The following is a 25034-nucleotide window of genomic DNA, read 5'->3' on the forward strand; positions in this document are numbered from 1 at the left end:
GGCCTGTTTAATATTTTCAAGTGGGAGAACTTGCCCAATTAGTGGTTGACTAAATACTTATTTGCCCCACTGTATCTACCGAAGGTGCTTCGGAGAAGTGTCAACTCATATTCCTATCACAGCCGAAGTTACGTTCATAAATGACCATATTAAGGAGCCATGTGCAGATTGTGTATATGGAGTGAATAGAGTAGTATGACCATATTAAATATGCGCATTCTGTCGATTATGCTTTGTAGACCTAAAACTCCAAGTATTTTATTTTTATTTGATTTTTTTCCAGTGAAATTTATACTGGGGCACAGCTGAAGTGCAGATCAATACTGGGGCCCCAGTGAAAGATGTCTGGCGACGTCCATGTTTTCAAAGGCAGCTGGAAGAGTGCTTTCGGGAACATTTGTCCTGGCCGGCCAGCTTGTATTTATTTTTTCCTTAATAAACGTATCTTAGGTGATTTTTGCTTACTTTTTTGTTCCTCAATTGTGTATCGTCATCTGTTCATTAAGAGAATAATAGAACCCGTGAAATTCTTAAACAATCAAAGCCATAAATGTTGTTTTGTGCCACCGCACTTTGCAAGTGTAATAGCTTTGACAAAACATTATTAATATGGTATTTCATACATATATTGTTCATGACACGATAACTTACTTTAGAATAATTTTAATAATACGATACTAATGTAAGCTATGATGTACAAGATTGTATTGTTGTGCGGAGTAATTTTTAGTCGGACAATGTGATTTTATTCCCTCACTTAACGCCACAAATTGTCAAATTATCCTCCTGCTTGGTGTGTTGGAAATGGACTAATTTTGAGACTATGGAGGTAGATTTGTGTCTTTATTATTCAGCCCCCCCAAAAAAAGGCACTTCAATCAAAATATATATTTTCAATTAAAAAAAAGGCACTTCGATCAAAAAAAAAACTGTTTGAATGCAAAAAAAATTTTTTGAAACTCAAAAAAATGCATTTGAAAACTAATTTTCTTGATTGAAGTCGTTTTTTTCGATTAAAACAACTTTTTTGATTGACCTAATTAATGCTGCAACGATTAATCGATTAACTCGAGTATTCAATTAGAAAAAAATATTCGAATTAAATTTTGTTGCCTTGAGTATTCGTTTAATTAAAGTGGCGTTGTAATGTTTTATTTTGAAAGTGTTTACATTTAGTTTATTGATAAGAGTGGATACATTGCCCTCTGGTCTGCCTCATTTCACATGGCTGAATCCAACTGCTCCCTGTTAAGACCAATGTAAGCTAAGTTTTTCTTTGGGCTATTTTTTTTTAATTCATTCGTAACTTAGTTTATATGTATATTTAGCCGTTTTTTTTTTTGTGGGAAAATGAGTCTGAACCATTTGTTAAGAGCATTGGGGAAAAAAAACATTAGCATTTTATAGCATTTAAGCTAGCGGACGTTTGCCATGTAAGTTAGCCAGTTGTTCTTTTGTTGTACATAGATCCTCATTTATTTATTTTTAATACCGTTTGAGGCTCAGCTCAGGTATTTTAATTTTTCATGTTTCTTTTCTGATTACTCGATTATTCGAACCAAGTAGTTCATCGATTAATTGACCATTTAAATAATCGATAGCTGCAGCCGTAGACGTAATGTAGTTTGCGTTTGGGCCACATTTTGGCTAGGACATTTGTGTCTTTATTATTCAATCAAACAATAAGTTGCTTCAAACGAAAAAAAAAATTTTCAAAAGAAAAATCACTTCAGTCCAAAATAAAAAAAATTGTATATAGAAAAAAGGTTTTGAATGAGAAAAAATATTTGACACTCAGAAATTTGCATTTGAGCACTTAATTTTTCACCGAAACTGTTCTCTTTGACTGAAGCAATACTTTTTGCGTTTGGGCCATATTATGAGTAGGACATTTATGTCTAAATAATTCAGTCCCAGAAAAAATTGCTTCAATCAAATCAAATATATGGCGGACAACATAGACAAGACTGAAAAAGCAGTTTCTGCTCTTGCACCCCTCTTAAAAAATAAACTGCTGTATTTTAAGCCAAAACAACTGTTGTGTTTAATAGAACAATATGTCTATATGCTGCAATAGCAGATTCATGGCGCATTAAGCCGGCGAACTATTTTTAATTTGTCCGCTTTACCCTGGAAACCCCCGTATACAGAGGTCGCGCAACCGCTTTTGTTTCAACCCAGCCATAAAAAGAAGGGAGGTAATTATATTATTCAAAATGTCTGTCATTTTTAGCTTAGAATCATGAAGTGTTGTCTAATATTTCATTTAAAACAAACTTCTAAAAAATTATTGACTCGCATATTTAAAATTTTTAAACAAATTACATCACAATGAAAAAAATGATGTCTGTAAATAAGTCACTGATATCTACCTCATAACTATGGCTATAACTATTTTTTTGTTACTGTCGGATTTTCCCCGATATGTTAGATGATAAATAATCCATCCAAACAAAGAAAAATTGAAAAACAACACAAAAATGTTTAAAAGGGTAAATATATGAAAAAGAACATCTCGACCACTCCTTGATGTCTGCGATTTCTGCAACCCTTGTTATATGACCATGTTTCACCCCAAAAAATCGCCCCAAAATCCGGCTGTGGCCATTGACATCTGTGTCTGTCTTGACACTCGATGATACAAGCTACATAGTTTTTGGATCGAAACGAGGTAAGTACGCGATAATATCTCGTTAAAATCATGGCGTCTTTAATCATGCTCTCGCGTGCTCTCACCTCCAGTTAGGGTTCCACTGTTTAAGTTTTTAAATTTTTTTTTTTTTCAAATGTCTTCCTGTTCAAACATTTTCTTCCCTTACAAAATTGAAATTTCAAGCTTTCCAATGATCACAGGTGCATATTGGAAAATTGTGAAATTTGGCCAATTTGGGGGTCTCACAGCGGAACTTCAAGTCACCTGAGTGTTTTCCGCCATATATATGTAGCATATATTTTGGCGGAAAACACTCAGTCATATATATGTAGCAATAATTTAACGTAATTTAAAGTAATTTAACAAGGGTCGCGATGCAGAAAATGCAGACATCAAGGAGTGGGTGAGATTTCCTTTTCATATATTTACCCTTTTAAACGTTTTTTTCTTTTCTTTGTGTGGTTTGATTATTTATCATCTAACATATCGGAGAAAATGCGACAGTAACAAAGAAAACAATTAAGCGATAGTTTTGAGTTACATATCCGTGACTTTTTTACAGACAGCATTTTTTTTCATTGTGACGTAATTTCTTTAAAAGTTTAAAATATGCGAGTGAATAATTTTTTAAAGTCGTTTTTTGTTTTTAAACAAAATATTAAACATCAATTAATGGCCTAAAAATAACAGTATTTTGAATAATAAATATAATTAATTACCTTCGTTTTATGGCTGGGTTGAAACAAAAGCGGTTGCGCGACGTCTGTAAACGGAGCTTTCCGGGGTAAAACAGACCAATTAAAATAGTTTGGGGGCCTAATGCGCCATAAATCTGCTATGGCAGCATACAGACACATTGTTCTAGCAAACACAACAGTTCTTTTGGCTTAAAATAAAGCAGTTTATTTTAAAGAGGAGTGCAAGAGCAGAAACTGCTTTTTCAGTCTTGTCTGTGTTTTCCGCCAAATATAAAAAAAAAAAAAAAGTTTATTTGAAATGTTTATTTTTGCCACTTTAAAAAAAAAAAAAAAAAAAGCGGAAACTTCAATCAAAATAAAAAAAATTCAAAGAAAAATAGTTTTCAAATGCATTTTTTTTGAGTTTCAAATTTATTTTTGCATTCAAACATTTTTTTATTGAAGTGACTTTTTTTGATTGAATAATAAAGACACAAATCCACCTCCATATGAAACCTGAATGTAGTCAAATTATGAGTGATCAGATATGATTTCAGACAAAGTGAACACTTGCTGCCGCAAACAAGGATTTTTTTTTTTTTTTTTTAAATACCCTCCCCCCTTATTATCTTTAGTATGTATGCTACTTGTAGAAGAAAACAGAGGTTATCTGTTGAAAGCACTCACTGGTCTCATAAATCGTCATCCAAATTACAAAAAAAATAGACATACAAATAAATAAATGAATTATAAGTGATGTTGGTAAAAAAAAAAAAAAAAAACGCCCCAAAGTTTTACACAGTTTAGTGATGGCGCCGCCCGAAAAGTCTCTCAGAACCTGGACCGTTTCTCGTTGGAGCTGAAGGGACTCTCGCACAAACTCCTGCTGAGTCTCTGCTAGCTGCTGCACCGACTCAGGCAAAAGCTCCAGGGAGCGGGAAACCGTTTCAAGCAGGACGTTGGTGGCGTGCTGTTCGTGCAGGCTGAGTGACGCATTGTGGAGCATGCTTTCTCTCACGTCGCTGGGCTGACCGGTGATTGGAAGTGTGGCTGAGGTTGAAGCGCCATAAGAAGTATGAGGTTACTCTTGTTTCAGGAGGCCGTTGTTTCCTTGGTAACTCCCTCGGAGTTTAGTAGACCGACTTGACGGCAGCGCGTCCTCTTGACGGTCCTCATCCCAATCTGGCAAGGAAAGAAATTGGGGGTGTGACAAAATATCGAAATGGTGATATATCGTGATACTTTGTATCCCAAAAGGTTATCGATATACTCCTGCCAAGAATCGAGATATCATTTTAAAAAGGTGTCAATGTTAAAAAAAAAAAAAAAAAAGGAACCAATAAGTTGCTATCAAAATCTTGTCTTAGTTAACTCTATGGCGCTCGACGCCCAATCCATTTAGAATCGGAGGGTCCAACGAACTTTCATTCATTCGAAACCAGAGCATTCACAGTCACTATTTCTGATTTTCAGGTCATTTACGGGTCAATTTCTGTTCATTTTAGTGCATTTACTGGTCACTCCTTATTCATTTGGGAGATTCCCAGGCCACTTTTTTTTCTGTAACCCAAAATCAACAGGAAGTGACTCAGAAAATGCCCCAAAATCAACAGGAAGAGACTGAAAATCAATAAGGTAATGATCTGAATTGCCCCAAAATTACCTCGTTGCGTAGCGTTGGCTGCCACTGATGGCCATAGACGTTCAATCCGTTTGAAGTGGGAGGGATGGCAGCAAATGAATGAATGTTCATTCGCTGCCACCCTCCCAGTTCAAATGAATTGGATGTCTAATAGTGGTTTGGATGTCTAATAGTGGTAAGCTCATTCCAATTCACAACAGAAGCTTGTTTTTCCGTCTATTAGTTGTTTTGTAGACCATCTTATGTTGATTTCCTGACCAATGTATCGATAATCGTAATGCCTTCATTGCTATCGTAGGAATTGTGGTTTGCAATGGTGTACAGAGTCCACAACACCTCTGCTTTCATGGTTGCTGTGGACCCATGTAGATCCACTTTCACAAATCCACTAACAATCACAGCTGTGCTGGGATGCAGAGGGCTGCAGCACTAGCAGCTAGCTGGCTAGTGTTAGCTGCTATCGCTTCGCTTACATTAGCAGCTTGCTGGCTGGCTTTAGCTTCTGTCTCTTCAGGCTCGTGAGCAGCTGGCTAGCCTGAAGAGGCAGATCGAAAAACGCTGCCAATGGAGGGAATTTGGTTCTTTCCTCTCATGGAGGTTATGTGCTTGGACGATTTAGCATGGGACCCTAGCGCCTTCATGCCAATTGTACCCAGCTGATTTTTTTTTTTTTTTTGTTGCATTTTTGCCTCAAAAACACTGCTATTGACTGGTTTGAGCCAAAGGCAAAAGGATCATTTACTCAACAACGCTTCGTTGAATTTACATTTCCCCCATCTCTCTTTATGAAATGTATAGGGCAAAAACACAGACAATACTGAAAAAGCAGTTTCTGCTCTTGCACCCCTCTTTAAAAGAAACTGCTGTATTTTAAGCCAAAACAACTGTTGTGTTTGATAGAATATGTCTATATGCTGCCCTAGCAGATTCATGGCGCATTAAGCCATTAAGCCCCTGAACTATTTTTAATTTGTCTGTTTTACCCTGGAAACCCCCGTTTACAGATGTCGCGCAACTGCATTAGCCATAAAACCAACCAGCCATAAAAAGGTAAACAATTATATTTATTATGGTTGTTCCTATCATTTTTTTTGCTCCCGATCCGATCCCGATCGTTTTAGTTTGAGTATCTGCCGATCCCGATATTTCCCGATCCGATTGCTTTTTTTTTGCTCCCGATTCAATTCCAATCATTCCCGATAATTTTTCCCGATCATATACATTTTGGCAATGCATGCAGAAAAAAATGAATAAAACTCGGACGAATATATACATTCAACATACAGTACATATGTACTATATTTGTTTATTATGACAATAAATCCTCAAGATGGCATTTACATTATTAACATTCTTTCTGTGAGAGGGATCCACGGATAGAAAGACTTGTGACTTTGTATATTGTGACTAAATATTGCCATCTCGTGTATTTGTTGAGCTATCAGTAAATGATATTGCAGCCATTCAACCCAAATGCATGATGGGAAGTGGAACCATGACTGTGCGTAGTGCTACCAATTGACATATCTTCTCTGCGTTAGGAAATAACATTAGGTGTTAAGAAAAAGATCAATTGCTACCTTGCTTCCCCATATTGCTTCCCATGATATTTCTAATCGCAGGGAGAGGGATTGTAAGGCTTTAGCCTATTAAAAATGGCTCCAAAGGCTGCCAAAATTTACTCTACTCATTTTACGCTGCCTTTTATCTCTCTAAATGGGTAAAAGGGCGCCATTACAGACTGAGTGCGACAATGCGTGAGTGGGTCGTGCAACGCATGCATTAATTGCATTAAATATTTAACGTGATAAATTTTAAAAAATTAACCACCACCATTATCGGGATAAATTTGATAACCCTACCTTAAGCCTAAACTAAAGACTCTGGATGAGTGTAACATATTATGTCTGTAATGTTAAAAACAATTAGAAAACGATTTAATTAAAAAAAAAAAAAAATTTAAAAAAGGCATGGCCGATATTTTTTTGCCAATTCCGATACTTTGAAAATGACGTGATCGGACCCGATTGATCTAATATTTATTATTCAAAATGTCTGTCATTTTTAGCTTAGAATCATTCATTGATGCCTACTATTTAGTTAAAAAAAAAAAAAAAAACGACTTTAAAAAATATTCACTCATATCTTTTAAACTTTTAAACAAATTACGTCACAATGAAAAAAATGGTCTGTAAATAAGTCATGGATATCTACCTCATAACAATGGCTTGGTTTTATTTATTTTTTGTTACTGTCACATTTTGCCTGATATTTTATATGATAAATAATCGATCCAAGAAAGAAAAATTGAAAAAAAAAACCTTTAAAAGGGTACATTTATGTAAAAGAACATCTCGACCACTCCTTGATGTCTGCGATTTCTGCATTGCGACCCTTGTTATATTACCATGTTTCACCCATAAAATCCCCCCCAAAAATCCATCTGTGGCCATTCACATCTGTGTCTTGACAATCGGTGATACATGCTACATGGAGTTTTTGGATCGAAACGAGGGACTTATACGTTATATGATATCATAACATATAATGACATTAGCAGGCTGAACCCCCAACTCTTCATTCTCTGCAGCAATGCTTAACACTCCTGTAACAGGTCACATGACATTTTGGAGGGGAAATGACAAGCAGTACTCAATTTGGACATTTAGGGATGTACATTTTTTCAAAGGGGTGTACTCACTTTTGTTGCCAGGGGTTTAGATATTAATGGCTATATTTTGAGTTATTTTGAGGGGAAAATAAATGAACTCTATTATATAAACTGCACACAAGACTACTTTTCATGTGTCATTTTGTCAGTGTTGTCCCATGAAAAGATATACTTAATTATCTGCAGAAACATGAGGGGTGTACTCACTTTTGTGATACACTGTGCATTGGCACGACACCGGTAGGCGAACAATATTCAATGGATGACGATCTTAGAAAAAAGTATAGCCAAAGAAGCCTGATTTGGAATTCCCCTCAAGAGTGACGGGAAGCCAAAAACGCACATTTTCAACTTATTATAAATATTCTTGTAAGTAAATTTTATTGGTGACATTGCGTTTCGGGGTTATCAACATGTTGTGCCCCCCCTGCCCCAAAAGTCAAACTCCGCCTATGATTTTATGAAACAAATCACCAAAGAATCTCAACACTGTTGGCCTTTTGGGTTTCAGGACCACTTGAAGGCGCCATATATAAAATGAACCACCACGAAGCTTTGAACCATGTGCAAACCAATTGGCAGCATTGCTTCAAGAAGCTTCATTTTGTCCATCACTAAGTGAAATACTGGATTTAAATCGGTTTCCTTGAAACTGTATGCCATTGATGACAGCTCACCTTCTGAAGCAGGTATTTCAAACTGCATATCAAAGGCTGTCTGCGATGAGTCCCCTACAAACAATAAAAAGTATGGAACTTTTGCAATGGATTGTTTTAAATAGAAGTATGAATAACAAAAATAAAACATTTAAATTACTTATAATACAGTTATGTGGACATGGCATTGAATATAAAGTGAATGTAAAAACACAAATAGGAACCTGAATTTACAGAAAATGGCCACCCATATATTTAAGCAATGTGGTACTATTTTAGCCAATCAAAAGCGAGTATCCACGATTGTCCACCCTTCCTTGTGACATCATGAATACTAATTAACACATGCACATTTGCTGGAGACTATTAGTCTGTATGTGCGTGGGTATACCTGACATTGATAAAGGGCTTTGCTTGTCAGTGGTGTCATTTTTATATATGTTTAAAGTGTATTATAATACTAAGGGGCTGTGAGATATCAAAAGAACCGTTATGTGGCAAGATAACAAATATTAATAAAGTTAACAAAAAACATAAATCACATTCATGAGCAATTATCGAAAATAGATCGAAAATTACGAACATTTCTGAAAGTATTCCGGAAACAGCCAAATAGGGCGGAGACGTCACAACAAGGAAACAAAAGGTCAAGGCAGGTGTCATCGTTGTTTATTGACCATCGTGTTTTATCAAAAAAATCGCTAAAATGGTTCAAACCTGTCATGCTATGTGGTGTACAAATAGCCATTTGTCGCAATGTAGTACCCATGAGTTTCCGAACGCGAGAAAAAGAGCTGGACTACGCGGACAATGAGTAAAGTTCGTCAGTGCTAAGAGGGCTAATTTTGCAGACCCAGCGTCCGGCACTGTTTTGTGTGGTGCACATTTTACACCTGAAAGCTATTTGAACTATGGACAAATAAAATCAGGTTTTGCTAAGAAATTGCTGCTGAGAGCAGATGCGGTGCCCACCTACACGCGCAGCCACCTAAATGTCCCGAGATATCAAGAAAGAGGAAATGACTGACTCTGATGAGACCACCCCACCACCCCAGGCAAAGCAAAGGACGGAAATGGCCAGAGTGAGTACTCTTAAATACATAAAAAACATATCATGCATTGGATATAGGACTGGAAACATGTATAAATTATCGCTCGTAAAATATATAGAACAAATCCTCTAATCCCATTCATATTTGTGTCGGTTGGCAGAGCGAAAACCTATGATAGCACAATAAATGATAATTATTCTATCCGTTATTTTATTTTGCGGTCACGGTGTATCAGCTTCAGAAAAAAAATGCAAAACAAACCATTCGGTGTTTCCCACACAAACTGTTGCCGGTGTTTCATCAGTGTGATTGCTCCCCTCAACGATCCTTTCATTAGGCTGCATTGGCTTTCATTTGCGCTCAAATTGATAACTCAAAACACCAAAGAAAGGTTCATAACTCTCCTCGTCACCATTAGAAGAACATTCGTTATGTTGGATTCGTCGCTCCAACTAGAAACAAAATTGTCCGCCATCATCGCCACCATTCAGTACTAAGCACTGAGCCGGGTGTTTCCTTGTTGTGACGTCACGCACCCGATATGCTAGATTTCCGGGATCTCAGGCGCCGGTCGTTTTAGCTTGACAGTCGATCCAAATTTCTATCATTTTCTTGGTGTTGCGATGTGTGTAATTACACAAAGTGGCATGAAATGAATCCAAAAGGCGTGCATTTATGGATAAATTATGGAATATTAGCATTTTCCCAGGTGTTGTAATACCCTTTAAACATTATTTTCGTTATTATCAGAGGTCTAAGAAATCTGCAATTTCCATTCTTGAATCCTTTTGGCAACAATCCTTTCACATGAAGGTCATTTGGTCAGAAGTGGGTAGGTAAAGTAGTTGAAAAAAAAAAAAAATTCAAGTAACGAAAGTTACGTATGTAACTACGGTTCTATGAATCCCGAATGACCGCCAGCGGCGGTGCTGAAAGCACTGAATGATCCCTTCGCGCATGCGCAGTGCGAGTATTAATACCAACAATGTCACCTGTGACCCCAGATTGACCCCCTGCAAAGGTATAACTTCCGGTGTCAACCTAGATGCAGTCCCTACAGAACCTTCTCGCGTGGTCACGAGGATTCTGAGTGACCGAATGCTCTGGCGGTCATTCGGGATTCATAGAACCGTAGTTACATACGTAACTTTCGTTCTATTTCATCCCTGCTGACCGCCAGAGGCGGTGCTGAAAGCACTGAATGACCAATACCAGCGGGGTCACGAAGAATCCCCAAAACAAACCTCACAGTGACCCGAAGACCACGCACAGTGGGCGGGGGGAGGTGACATAAAAAAATAGTAAAACCCAAAGAAGGAGCCAGGCCCTGACCATGAGGCAGCGGCACGGACGACCACCATGGCCACTCCCTCGAGGCAGCCCAGGAAGCAGCAATGCCCCAGGCAAAATTACAGCACGCCCCAGATGGCAGGGGGCGTCTGACAAGGGCGACAATTGGATCCACGACCCAACGAGGGAGGCGCTGCCAGGAGAGGGCAGATCCCCTGCCACGAACCCCACAGCAGGCGAAAAAGGCGTGACGACCTATGAAAACCCGTCACAGAGTCCCCACAAAACCTCAGGGTCCCGGTCGGGCATAACAGCCCCGGCCCGACACCGCCCACCAAAAATAAGCAAGGTGAAAAGGCCGATCGCCGTACGAGTCAGCCAACACTTAGGGCAACGCCAAGGTAACGCCAGGCCACAGCGCGCCACCCGAGCCCCCAGAGTGCAAAAACATGCATGACGGCCAACCGAGTGCGCGAGCAACCCGCAGACACGCCAAGCAGAGGCAATGGTCTGCGGGAACAGCGCCTAGTGGGCGACCCACAGAGGGCCGGTCTCAGCCAGAGGCTAGAAGGGGGGGCGGCACAACAGCCGAGCATCGACCGCAGACCCCAAACTGGGGCACGAGGACACCTGCGGGGCAGAGCCGCAGGGCCCCCGTGAGGAAGGCAGAAACCAGGCTGTGGCTCCCAACAGAGCCACCAGAGACCCTGGCGAGAGGAGCAGAGATCGCAGCAGCTCAGACCTTGAGGGGGGATGTAGAACGACCCAATCAAGGAAAGACTCAAGACTAGGACAATGGCGACAAAAATGCACACATCCCCATGGCCCGCACGCCACGCCATAAACAACCACCACTGACCAGTATACTGAAGCCGGGCGGAGGGCGCCCAGGCGTCCACCAGACGGGAACCGAGCAGCCGCCAACCAGCGAGCCGGTCACTACCAGCGGCCAGACACGCCGGCGGAGACGGCGAGGATCGGGACGTGAAACCAGGCCCCCAACTGGGACAGCAGGGGAGGCCATAAAAATCGCCGACAGACGGCCAAAAAAGGGGCCAAAGGGCGCAACAAGTGCCCCTACACCAGGACCCTCTGAAGCGGCAGCCGGACCAGAGGGAGAGGCAGCTGGGAGAGCACCCAGCGCGTCCCGACAAAGCGGGCTGGAGCGCACCCCATAGAAAACCGGAGAGGGCAGCGGTCCCACTCCCGGGAGACCAAGAGAACGACCCCAACCCGCCGAACACACACCAACGTGCGCACCACACCGGGACGGCGGTTCCAGACCCCCGGTGGCAGACTATGGCGGGATAGGGCACCGGCAAACAGAACACGAGTCCGGGAAGAAACGAGGCCAGCAGCCCCGCAAGGGGAGGGGCCAGCCACACGAGAGACTAACAGACCCCGTGCCCCCGGCAAACGGCACAGTACACCAAGGCGGCATCGACTGTCCGCACAGCACAAACCACGCCCGCAGGCACGGGCAAAAAATGCCCAAGAGCAAGGGGAGCCGCAAGCAGCCCCAGCACATCGCTGTGAAAGGCGCGGCCCAGTACAGCCCAGCGCTGCCAACAGCATCCCATCTCGAGCGACCGGCACCGCAGTGACCAAATCGTGCCGGACAGGGGCCATACCCACTACCACAAGCAGACACCGTTCCGCCAAGGCAACATCGCACCGGCGGGAGACACTGAGCCACCGGTGAGGGGCCGTACGGCAACCAGGCGAAAGCCAGTCAGCCACCGTAGCAGGTGGGGCAATAAAAAAAGACCCAGGGGTACAACTGCGGACAAGGATGCCAACAAGCCCATGAGCCGCGGGAAGGAAGGCCACACACTGGCACACCCGAGCAACCCAAAAACACAAGGGGAGGCGCAGAGCGTCCGCCCCCACGGGACAACGGAGGAGCCAACATGGCCACCACGTCCATAGAAACCCCAAGGAAGGCCACCCGCCGAGAGGGGAACAAGCAAAACAGCCCCAAATCGGCCTAGATGCCCCAGCGAGCCACGTGGGCAAGAGCAACGGCCCAATCGGGGCACGCCCAAGCGCGCAATGGCGCACACACCAGCCAGCCGTCGAGGCATGGTAGAATCTACACGCCCGCCGGCCGGAGGGGAGACAGACACACCCGAACCGCCAGAGGCGGATCACGAAAGCAAGGCCGAGAAACCGCCCGCGGCGAGGAGCAATGGCCACACAAAGCCGGCGTCCCACGGGCCCACAGAAGAGAACCACTCCCCCGGGCGGCCACCCGCAGAGGTAAACATGCGGAACGGGCAAGCCCGAGGAGCCACAGGCTCGATGCCCAGACCTAGAGCCATCACCCGGCCACGACTGTAGCCACTCTGACCCGGTGGGCCACAGGGGGCTAGCAAGGAACAGTGGCACGGACCCGTGAGACAAGGCGGCTATCACCCAGGTGATCTAAACGCGATCAGCCCAGTAACCGAGCTGCCGGCGGGAAAACCGATGGCCAGCCGACCGGCCTCAGTCCCGCCCCCGGCCGTGAAGAGGCCATGGGGGCCGGCGGGCCAAAACCGCCCGCGCCCGACGGAGGCAAGCGGGCAGGGGTACAAAAGGAATCAGCCGAACGACAGGAGGCCGCTGGGGACCCCAGCCCCCAACAGGGGAAAAGCGCGCCGAACGACAATGACAAAACGCAGCAGAGGGACCCACAGGGTCACCCGCAGGAATGGCGCCCCGACGCAGGCACGACAGCCGATGCCTGGACGCACGGGCCGCAAAAGGCCGACCCCAAGGGGAAACTACGGCAGAGCCGAAAATACGGCCGGGCACATCCGGAACGCCACGAAGCGTCCCCGGACAGCCCCAGCTAGGGGGGAACGAGCACGGCAAACCCGGCTCCGAGCCAGAACGAGGCAGGGGGCGGACACGCGCAAGGCCGCACCGCCGACGCCCACCGCCGGGGCATCAACACCACCCTCGGCCAGGGCGCCGAGGTGCCAGAATAAGGCGAGCCAAGCAAGCACCGCCGCACGCAGCCGGGCTGATGGCATCGCACGACAGGACGAAAACACCCTCCAGGGTACAATGAGGGACGCAATGGCAAGGCCAACACCCGTCATGCTGTCCAGGCCGCAAAAGGTTGCCCGACACCAGAGGCAAGCAGCCGGTCGCCCCCCGCCCCACCAGATTCCGGGTGGACGCAGGAGCCGACGTACCACAGCGCCCTAGGCGCCCACAAACGACAAGGGGCAGCAACGCATAAGAGAACGCGCCCCTGAGCACAAACGGGGGGGGGGGGGTCAGCCCACCCCAACCCCCACAGTTACCGCCGGGGCCAGGGGAATGCCTGTCATAGGTAGACGCGACATTGAAGGGGGCCCAGGCCCCCGCCAGTGCGGAAGCCAGTACCGCCCCTGGACAATGGGCGACGGATAGGGAGGAAGCCACACCGGAGCAAGCCCACAGCTGCAAACCCCACGCAAGAAACGTCAGACAGGTCACGGCAAGCCGAGCACCGGTCCGGGGCGTCACTCGACCCGAGGAGGGAGCCTCATGCACACAAAGGGAGAGCCCTCCACGGGGCGTTGACGACAGCTGAGGGAACGGGGCGCGAACGCCACCTGCACAGCAAGCGCAGCCAGGCTAGCGAGATAGCCAACCCACGACGCCGATCCCAAGAAGCGACGGGACTCGACGAAACACCGCGAAAGCCAGCTGAGGGAAGGCGGCGCAAACGCGACGTGCACAGCAAGCGCGGCCAAGCTAGCAAGATAGCCAGCCCACGACGCCGATCGCAAGAAGCGACGGGACACAACGAAACACCGCGAAAGCCAGCTGAGGGAAGGCGGCGTGAACGCCACCTGCACAGCAAGCGCAGCCAGTCTAGCGAGATCGTGAACCTACGACACCAACCGCCAGACGCAACGGGAATCGAGGTAACGCCGTGAAAGCCCGCGCACAGCCAAAAGGCCAAGCAAGTGGCCACAGTAACCAGTGAGGCGGACGACCGCCCCGCCCCCGGCACACACGCCGGCAGCGAAAAAACAAACAGACGAACGCAGCCGGCGGCCACGCAGAGGTGAGCCAGCCAGGATCACCCACCCAACGCCCTCAGCCGGGAGGGGGATCGCAAACGAAGCCGGCCCCGGCACGGGCTGCCGGCCGGCGGCCACGCAAGCGGTGAGCCAGCAAGTGGTCGACAGCGCCGGCCCCGGAACACGCGCCGGCGGGGAAAAACAAACAGGCGAACGCAGCCGGCGGCCACGCAGAGGTGAGCCAGCCGGGATCACTCACCCAACGCCCTCAGCCGGGAGGGGGATCGCAAACGAAGCCATCACCGGCACGGGCTGGCAGCGGCACAGGCAGTCATTCGCTCCAACGAGGAAGAACATAGACTCCACATGGCCGGATCGCTAACAAAGTGACGCAGCCTAAGGAGGGCGAATCCAACTCGCAGCTCCGACACACAGTCAAGAAGGCTTTACGCGACACAAACAACAAGGTAGCAACTGCCACGCGAGAAGAAAAAAGGGACTGCATCTAGGTTGACACCGGAAGTTATACCTTTGCAGGGGGTCAACCTGGGGTCACAGGTGACATTGTTGGTATTAATACTCGCACTGCGCATGCGCGAAGGGATCATTCAGTGCTTTCAGCACTGCCTCTGGCGGTCAGTAGGGATGAAATAGAACTGCTTACAATGTTTTTTGTTTTTTTTTCTCAAAAAAAAAAAAAAAGGGTTTTTTCTTCTCAGCACGTCATCTATATGAACTGTTAATATTATACAGTACTATTACATAACCATATTTGGCAATATTTTTTAATTTATTTATTTTTTTAAAACATCGAATTCCGACTAGAAAAATCTACAGAAATGCAACATCAATGGTTCAAAGATCATGAGTGACCTTTAGTGGCGAAAACATATTTCCTACCATGAAATTAAAACCATCATATAGCCGGTATAACGTGGTCTATCGGCGCCAAATAAAAACTGGGAGAATATTTGAGACCTGCGCTTTTAAATAATGGTAACAGCAGTGACCTATGTGAAACATGTTATTCTTTACGGCGGTGCTATGATGACACCACGTCATTGAACAGGCCGGCTTAATCATAGGACTTCGGACTCAAAGCTCAAAGCAAACAATGGAGTCATGTCATTATTGTTGCGAAATATCATTATTAGTGAAACTGGTAGAGCCACTGTGCTGGCAAAACAAAGCCAAATGTAATATGTAGACTAAAGAGGGAAAATGTAACGATACTAGTGTTGCCCAAAGTAGCGGAGTAAGAGTAGTGTTTCTTCTTCACAAATCTACTCAAGTAAAAAGTATGGCTGGGGCAAAACTACTCTTAGGAGTACATTTTTCTCAAAAAGTAATTGTAACAGTAAATCTGCACCTATACATTTTATCTAAAAATGATTAGTAAAACTTTTGTCCACGTGTGTACATTTAGCCAAAATGTGAACAGCATTCCAAAAAAGGTCGTTTGAAGAGATGGATCCTCTTTACTACCTGATTGTGCAAATCCACTTAAAGTGTACGACGTTGAAGGAGGCATAGACAACTCGTCAGCACCATTGGGTGAACTTTGCATTCCTACCATGTCGTCCCCCTCCAGTTCTTCATCATCATCGTCACAAAGGGGGCCTAAGTCACTGCTAATCTGGTCTTCTTGGTCCATCTCCAGAATCTGAAGCACTCCTTTCTCTGTTTGAGTAATGTCTTTAGAAAGACGGGAGTTCATGCCCCGATTTGGCACTTTGCCCGACCGCATGGCAGCAACTTTCCGCTTGGTGTCACACTTCAGGTCCGACCATTTCTTAACGACCTCAATGACCTCTCGATGGCACTCGCCGATCTCGTTGACCCGGGCTGCAATTTCAGCCTATGTGCGCTTTTTCAAGTCTGTTCTTACACCGCGGTTGAATTTTCCTAAGAGTTAGAAAAAATAACACACATAAAAAGTCTATGAAAACACTTCAAAACTTGATTATTCACAAAAAATATATTTTCTGAATACCTCAAAAGGGAGGGATAGGAATAATTACAGGGTTTTCCCCACTTTTAATTAAGCCTGGTGGACCGCCAGGCTTTACGTGCCCCACCTGCTAGGCTAAAATAGCGCTACAAAAGAAAGTCTAAAAACCAGTGTAACACTGACACTGTGCAATATGTACTTTCCAGGATCTAGTTTCCAACCGTAGGTTGTCCTACGCAAGATGGCCGCCAGCTACGCACACCATGGTGAAAAAAGATATCCCAAGATGACATCCATTTGTTTGGCGTCTACTCATCCTTCTGCCGTGAATCTATCACCAGTAGACGTCAATCCGTTTAAAGTGGGAGGGTGGAAGTGAATGAACATTCTGTCAGAACCCCCACTTCAAATGGGTTGAACGTTTTCAATGGCAGCCAATGAGTTCAAAAATAAAATTGTTCTTCCTCTGGTCAAGATGCATCCTCCCACCAATTAATTTATCGATAGAAGACGTCCAATCCATTTGAAGTGGGAGGGATGGCAGCAAATGAACGCTCATTCGCCGCCATCCCTCGCACTTCAAATGGATTGGAATCTAGCGCCATAAATGGCAGACAATGAGTTAAGCAGCGTTTGCAGTTTAGTATTAAAAGAATTTAAAAAAATAAATAACGTGGTATTGGTACAGTACGGCCGATATCACTCAGCCGGTTGTCTGAATAGGTATTAGTGCGACACTTGTAACCAGGGGTGAAAGTGTGCCGGAACGGTCCGGTACGCTGTTCCGGTATAGAATTCGGGGGAGGAACGGTGCTTGGAACCCCAAAATAATGACGCCAGCTGTCAAACCTCCATGTTAAAAAAAAATAAAAACTGCCAGGCTGCCTCACACGCATCTCCAAGAAGAAAACAATCAACAGATTTACATTTAGCCTAAATAAGCGCTTGTGTAGAGTAATTCGTTTCCACTTATATGTATTAGATACAGTATTTATTCCACGGAGTTCCACAGAGTTCTTCCAGAGTGTGGATCTGAGTACAACGAGACAGTCGACTCATATCAATTTGCGCACACGCGCAGCAAACCACCCTCCCTGGACTCCAGTTGTCCGTTAAATCGGCTGACATACTGACATGTAATCAGCATGGATATTTAGCTCTGATTGGTTCAAGTGCATATGTTTTTGGGATAGCAAAAGAACAAGCTTGTTGAATTTTTAAAAAAAAAAAAAAAGGGCAACGCAATGGAAAATTGATCAGATCTTTAAGAGTTGAAGAGGCTTATTTTATTTGCTCTGATGGGGAGGTTCAGAACATCTTCCATGCTATAATGTCTAACCCCAGAAATAATGTACAGAAAATTCAGATTAAAAAAAAAAAATCTATATATATGTTAAAAAATTAAATTTGAAAGCTTTATCGGTGTAGGTACAGTGCCCTCCATAATTATTGGCACCCCTGGTTAAGATGTGTTTTTTAGCTTCTAATAATTCTTTTTTTATTCAAATAATATGGAACCTTAATGGAAAAATAAAGAGAAAAATCCAACCTTCAATACAAGTGCATTTATTCAGTGGGGGAAAAATCCCACATAAAGAAATAATTATTTGACATCAAATCATGTGTGACACAATTATCAGCACCCGTGGTGTTAATACTTTGTACAAACCCACTTTGCCAAGAAAACAAGGTCTGGGGACTGAGATGGCCATGGGAGGAGCTTGATTTTGCGTCTGGTGAACCATTTCTGTGTAGATTTGGCCATATGTTTAGGGTCATTGTCTTGCTGAAAGACCCAGTGACGACCCATCTTCAGATTTCGGGCAGTGGTCAACAGATTTTGATTTAAAATGTCTTGGTATTTCAAAGCATTCATGATGCCATACACACTAACAACGTTCCCAGGGCCTTTGGAAGTGAAACAGCCACACAGCATCACAGACCCACCCCCATACTTCACAGTGGGTATGAGGTGCTTTTCAGCATGCGCATCTTTCGTGGCACGCCAGACCCACTTACAGCGTTTGGTTCCAAAAAGCTCAATTTTGGTCTCATCTGACCAAAGCACACGGTCCCAGGCTCCAACTGCCTCTCACGAGGCACCAACACAGTCACAACAAACAAACATTTGGAAGCTGGTACTACCAGCCTGGTAGCATGGCTACCATGGTTTGGAAATATTCCATTTTAATAAATAGCAACGAAGCTAAGTGCACAGTTTGTGCCTAATACCACAAACCTCACGAAACACTAAAGAAAGGTGCATCCCGAAGCACACGACGAAATGAATGAAAAACTTGCCACTCAAGCCGAGGAGGACACGAGAAAAGACAAGACCACGCCGCCGAAGCAAAAGCAAAGTGTACTTTAGAAGTGGGGTTTGCGAAAGGCAGGACTATCCAGGTCATGGAGGTGCTCATAGATAATCAGAGACGATATAAGCATTAGTGGCTGATGTGAAATATGAAACGATAAATAAGGAGTTTTTGTCATCTTTCATGAAAATAACTTTGCAGCACAATTGAATATGCTTTGTAATGGAAAGTTATAGCTACATCTTATTTGTGAAAAGCAAAGTTCATATCGCATTATATAAAAAAGGTAAAATGACCATAGTGACATATTTAACGGTGAATTATTACTGTAAACTAAATTAGAGTCTCCATTTTATTTATTTTTGATGCAATGAGGACAAATCCCTACGGTGGCCCTGAAGTGCAAAACACAACGGCAAATCAAAAAACACAACGGCAAATTAAAAAACAAAACGCCAAATTAAAAAACACAACTGCAAATCACATAACAAAATAACAAATTAAAAAACAAAACGCCAAATCACAAAACAAAATAACAAATTAAAAAACAAAACTTCAAATCACATAACAAAAAAACAAATTCAAAAACACAACGCCAAATTAAAAAACACAATTGCAAATCACAAAACAAAAAAACAAATTAAAAAACACAACGCCAAATTAAAAAACACAATTGCAAATCACAAAACAAAAAACAAATTAAAAAACACAACGACAAATCACATAACAAAATAACATTAAGAAAAACACAACGACAAATCCGAAATGAAATTACATTTCATGCAACTGGAAAAGGTAGGGACCAGTCAAAATGTTAACTCATCGCTGATTGGACGAATCCACCGGAAAGCGTAGTACTGATGAACAAGAAAGTTTGTCCGCTTCTGGCGTGGAATTTCAAAATGAGCCTTACCGAAGATGCGAACATGGCTGCCGCTATAAAAGAATATTTTTTTTCGGGGCATACGTATGAAGTCCTATTGGACATACTCGCAAAAGGTTTGTGAGACGCACGTACCACCTCATGAGGCCAAATTACAACAGGCACGTGGATGGCTACGATAAACTTAAACCCTTTGGCCTGGCTCTGGGTGTATGGATCCTCGAGAAGAATAATGTGGCTGGCTTGTGGCGCAACAAACAATCCGTCTGTAATCGCGTGCAATTATATTAATTGCGTCACGGGTCTTTGTGCCATCCCAATGAGAATGCGAACAGACCTCGGAACGGAAAATGGGACAATCGCAGCAATACAGTGTGCCCTCCGTCAACGCCATTTATGCCGGCTCATCCACCCACCTTTATGGATCATCAATCGGCAATCAGCGGATTAAATCCTGGTGGTCGTTGTTCAGAAGGTGAGTGTGTATATGAGAAGAAGACAGCATTTTAAACAAAATTGTGTATACCAAAAGCGAGTCATTCAAATTATAATCTTTTTTTTTTTTTTCTTTATAAATGGCCACATAAAATCTTATGTATCCCCAGGTCTCAGTTTTGGAGAGACCATGGAAGTTTCAGTGGAAGCCACGAACTGCCTGCTAGGATTTTGCTTCAGTGGTGGTGTACAAAAAGACCTGGATGAACGCAAGGACCACTGGAACAAGCACAGGATTCGTCCAAGCGGTCTTGCATCTTGTCCTGTAGAGATATCAAATGAACTATCTCTTGCCCCATAGGTAATTGTTTCATGTTGAATTGTATCACATTTTACGTCATAAAATATACACATTATTAGTCTATCAAAGTGTGTGAATTGTATACATGGGTAAAGCAATTTAAGAATAAGTGCTCTCCTTTAGTTTACTATTCCATCACCTGATAAGCAATTATTTGGGACTCTGAAATATATCGAAGTACAGTTAAATGATTCCATCAGAACTGATTTTCCAAACAAAATGGGGGAAATGCTGTCAATTTAAACTCATTTACTAGTGATGTCTGAGATTGGACATCTAATTTGATCTGTGTAAGGAAACCTTAATCATATTTTCTCATTTTGCATATATGGTTCCAGAGACGGTGAATTTCCTGTTGGGAGGGAACTGGATGTGTTTCTTGAGGCAAGGCAAACCGTAGGCTTGTGCAACGACACAAATATTGAAGAATACCTACAGCACGCTGCTCAGCAAAATTGACTACAGCGGCCACAGGACTGGAAGTCACCCACAGAATTGTATTTTACTCTGAAGGAAATAGCTGGGTTGTAGTATTTTTGAAACTCGCTCATAATGTGTGACTTTTCTTTCCTCACAATAAACTGGCTATGGTAACATTTTACCTGGTACTTATTATGAAACCCAAAAAGTTAAGCACAAAGAATTTTAGGCCACTTCCGAGTAAATGTATTCAAATGTATTTATATGATTGTGGTCAGTGCATTTAGTAGTTAATTTCTGTATGTATTGGCTGACTTGAAAATGTACAGTTAATGAATACCATTTTCCAGTACATGCATAGCAACATGGAATGTTTAAAAACATATATACTAGAAAAATGAGTTAAAAATTAAGTCTGGCACTCTCAATGAAAACTTTATTAATGATTTAAAAATCATGAGAAAAAAATAAAGCTAGGTGCTTCTCAGAACTTAAGTACCAGTTTCTGCCAAAATTTCCTACATCGGCGAAATGTTCTACGAGTCGAATTTGACACCCAAAGTACTACTTTGCGCTTTCAACTTTTGTTTAGATGCATACAGGCAGAACATACTAAAAAAAATGCCTTAAGAAAACTTAAATGTAGTAATAAGGACAGTTTAAATACGCTACGTGACTAATGTGGTCAACTGCTTCAAAGCTGACACAGAAAAACACGATGGTAAAAAGTATGAAAGGGTAATACATGCAAAAAGTATTTTTGAGGCAATAAAAAGGTACTAAAAAACAAAAATAGTGTTTACTCGCCACTTCTAACCGATGTGCGCATACGTGCCAATGCTTGCGCAAGCGCGCTGAGCATTGTGTAGGACGTTTCGCCGCGTAGTAAGGAATCGCCGAACACCGGTCAACAGTGCCTGGTGAGAACTGGCATATTAATAAACAGAATAACATATACTAAACGGACAAGGCCACATTTGAGTCCACAACCTCAGAACTCTTAAGGTGCAGGGGGTTACTACTTGCCTAACATGCAGTAGTGCAAAAAGACAAATCCTAAACTCTTAGTGCCATTGACAATGATAGACGTATAACCACGTGGCTCTTTTCATACTTCTGCTGTGAATTTAAATATCACCAGCAGACATATAATCCATTTAAAATAGGTGGGGTGACAGAATGAACATCCATTCCTTTGCTAACCCTCCCATTTCAATAGATTTAATTAACTCAATGCCATTGACGACGCTAGATGTCAAATCTATTGAAATGGGAGGGTTAGCAAAGGAATGGATGTTCATTCTGTCACCCCACCTATTTTAAATGGATTATATGTCTGCTGGTGATATTTAAATTCACAGCTGAAGTTTGAAAAGAGCCACGTGGTCTAGCGTTGTCAATGGCATTGAGTTAATTGTTACTTTAAAAATTTCATAGGATGTTTCTCAAAACGTCATACAAAAAACCTTGTAAATACAGTACATTAAAAATACCCAAATCCAGGTGAATTCTGGATTCCAAAGTCCATGTTTTGCTTGAAGACACCATATATGTCTTAAAATAAAGCTGACAATGTATTGGCACAAGTGTTGGCGAGTGGAACGTGAGTGTCAAGAACTCGATGCGTGGAAGGGCTGGTGGAAATGCTGCTAACCCTGTAGTGAACATCAGAACTTCTTCCAGGGAAACGGCTGCAACTTTCTCTGAAATAAGAATGGCAACAGTGCAGTAGATCATTTGATTGGCATGCATTACGCAATGCTTTCATTCCCAAAATAAAAATATATAATTAGGACATGTCAAGGAAATCTTATTAAGGCCTGGTATCCGAATGAATAATGTTAGCTTTCTCCGGTAAACGTATGTATCGTTTTACAGAGGTAAAGAAAGTCATACTGCACTGTTTTACTTACTCGTTTTACTTACTCGAAGGACGCTCTGCGTCATTGACATTAGAAACTTCTCGAAGCCTCTTGTCACAGCCGCTGCAAAAATTAGGTGAAGATTCCACCAACTGCTTTCCACAGGTCTGGCAATACATTATACTTCAAGAATTCAGTTGTGTTTTACGTATTTTTGGCCAAATGTTGAACCAAAAGCGAGCAGTAACTATCTCTGCTGGTCGGCGCCGTCTTGCAGTCGAGTCTTCCGTCTTGAGCGTACTGTTTCCGGTGGATTCGTCCAATCAGCGATGAGTTAACTTTTTGACTGGTCCCTACCTTTTCCGGTTGGCCAAATGTAATGTCATTTCGGGCCGAATTGTAATGTCATTTCGGATTTGTCGTTGTGTTTTTCTTAATGTTATTTTGTTATGTGATTTGTCGTTGTGTTTTTTAATTTGTTTTTTTGTTTTGTGATTTGCAATTGTGTTTTTTAATTTGGCGTTGTGTTTTTCAATTTGTTTTTTTGTTATGTGATTTGCAGTTGTGCTTTTTTATTTGGCGTTGTGTTTTTCAATTTGTTATTTTGTTATGTGATTTGCAGTTGTGTTTTTCTTAATGTTTTTTTATTATGTGATTTGCAATTGTGTTTTTTAATTTGGCGTTGTGTTTTTTAATTTGTGTTTTTTTGTTATGTGATTTGGCGTTTTGTTTTTTAATTTGTTATTTTGTTATGTGATTTGGCGTTTTGTTTTTTAATTTGTTATTTTGTTATGTGATTTGCAGTTGTGTTTTTTAATTTGGCGTTTTGTTTTTTAATTTGCCGTTGTGTTTTTTTGATTTGCCGTTGTGTTTTTTGATTTGCCATTGTGTTTTGCACTTCAGGGCCACCGTAGTTTCAATTATTTCAAAATTGTGTTAGTAAAATAAAATTCAAAAACGGAAAGTGCTATTGTTTATTGGATTTGTTTTTAATGATCTACCGTTAGAGGGCGGTAACATGCTACGATTAATTTGTTCTTTAATTAGATCAAAAAAATTAACTTAGGTAGATGAAAATTTGATGAAATACAACATGTAGCAGGAAAATAGTTTGTGCATATGAATTTAAGGGTCATGGTTAGAGTGAGACTGACTAATAAGATTTTGTTGTTGATGGATTGGTTTGTGAGTTTGTAGGGACACTGCTTTGCTCGTTATTAAAAGCAGCAGTTTTTCCATTGCAATGCATATTTGACACAGAGACTTTTAATAGTTTTTCAGTGCTTGCTGTAGTTGTACATTAGATATCATCAGAATGGCTGAGAACTGCAGGGTTGTAAATAATATATATATATATATATATATTAGGTCTGTCAAATTTATCACGTTAACGGGCGGTAATTAATTTTTGTAATCATTTCAATCAATTTTTAAAAATTTTTAATTAATCACGTTAAAATATTTGACGCAATTAACGCACATGCCCCGCTCAGACAGATTTAAATGACACTACAGTGAAATGCCCACATGTTAATTGTGTTTTATGGAGTTTTGCCGCCCTTTGCTGGCGCTTGGGTGTGACTGATTTTATAGGCTTCAGCACCCATGAGCATTGTGTAAGTAATTATTGACATCAACAATGGCAGGCTACTAGTGTATTTTTTTATTGAAATTTTTACAAATTTTATTAACGCGAAAACATTAAGAGGGGTTTTAATATAAAATGTCTATAACTTGTACTAACATTTATCTTTTAAGAACTACAAGTCTTTCAATCCATGGATCGCTTTAACAGAATGTTAATAATGTTAATGCCATCTTGTTGATTTATTGTTATAATAAACAAATACAGTCCTTATGTACAGTATGTTGAATGTATATATCCATCTTGTGCCTTATCTATCCATTCCAACAATAATTTACAGAAAAATATGGCATATTTTATAGATGGTTTGAATTGCGATTAATTACCGATTAATTAATTTTTAAGCTGTAATTAACTCGATTAAAAATTGTAATCGTTTGACAGCCCTAATATATATAATATATATATATATAAATAAATATCAACTTCCGGTATCGATATCGGATCGAGATCGCGATATTTGGCCTTGGTATTACTTGATATCGGATCGAATCCAAAATCCCTGGTATCGCCCATCCCT

General features: G+C 42.4%; 1 pseudogene; it reads right to left on the reverse strand.

The window, feature by feature from the left end:
- Positions 1-3791: 3791 nt before the first annotated feature.
- LOC130906824 (nuclear apoptosis-inducing factor 1-like) lies at positions 3792-16551 on the reverse strand (annotated as a pseudogene).
- Between the last annotated feature and the right edge of the window lie 8483 nt (positions 16552-25034).

This window comes from Corythoichthys intestinalis, chromosome 18 (assembly GCF_030265065.1).
Source record: "Corythoichthys intestinalis isolate RoL2023-P3 chromosome 18, ASM3026506v1, whole genome shotgun sequence".
Lineage (NCBI taxonomy): Eukaryota > Metazoa > Chordata > Actinopteri > Syngnathiformes > Syngnathidae > Corythoichthys > Corythoichthys intestinalis.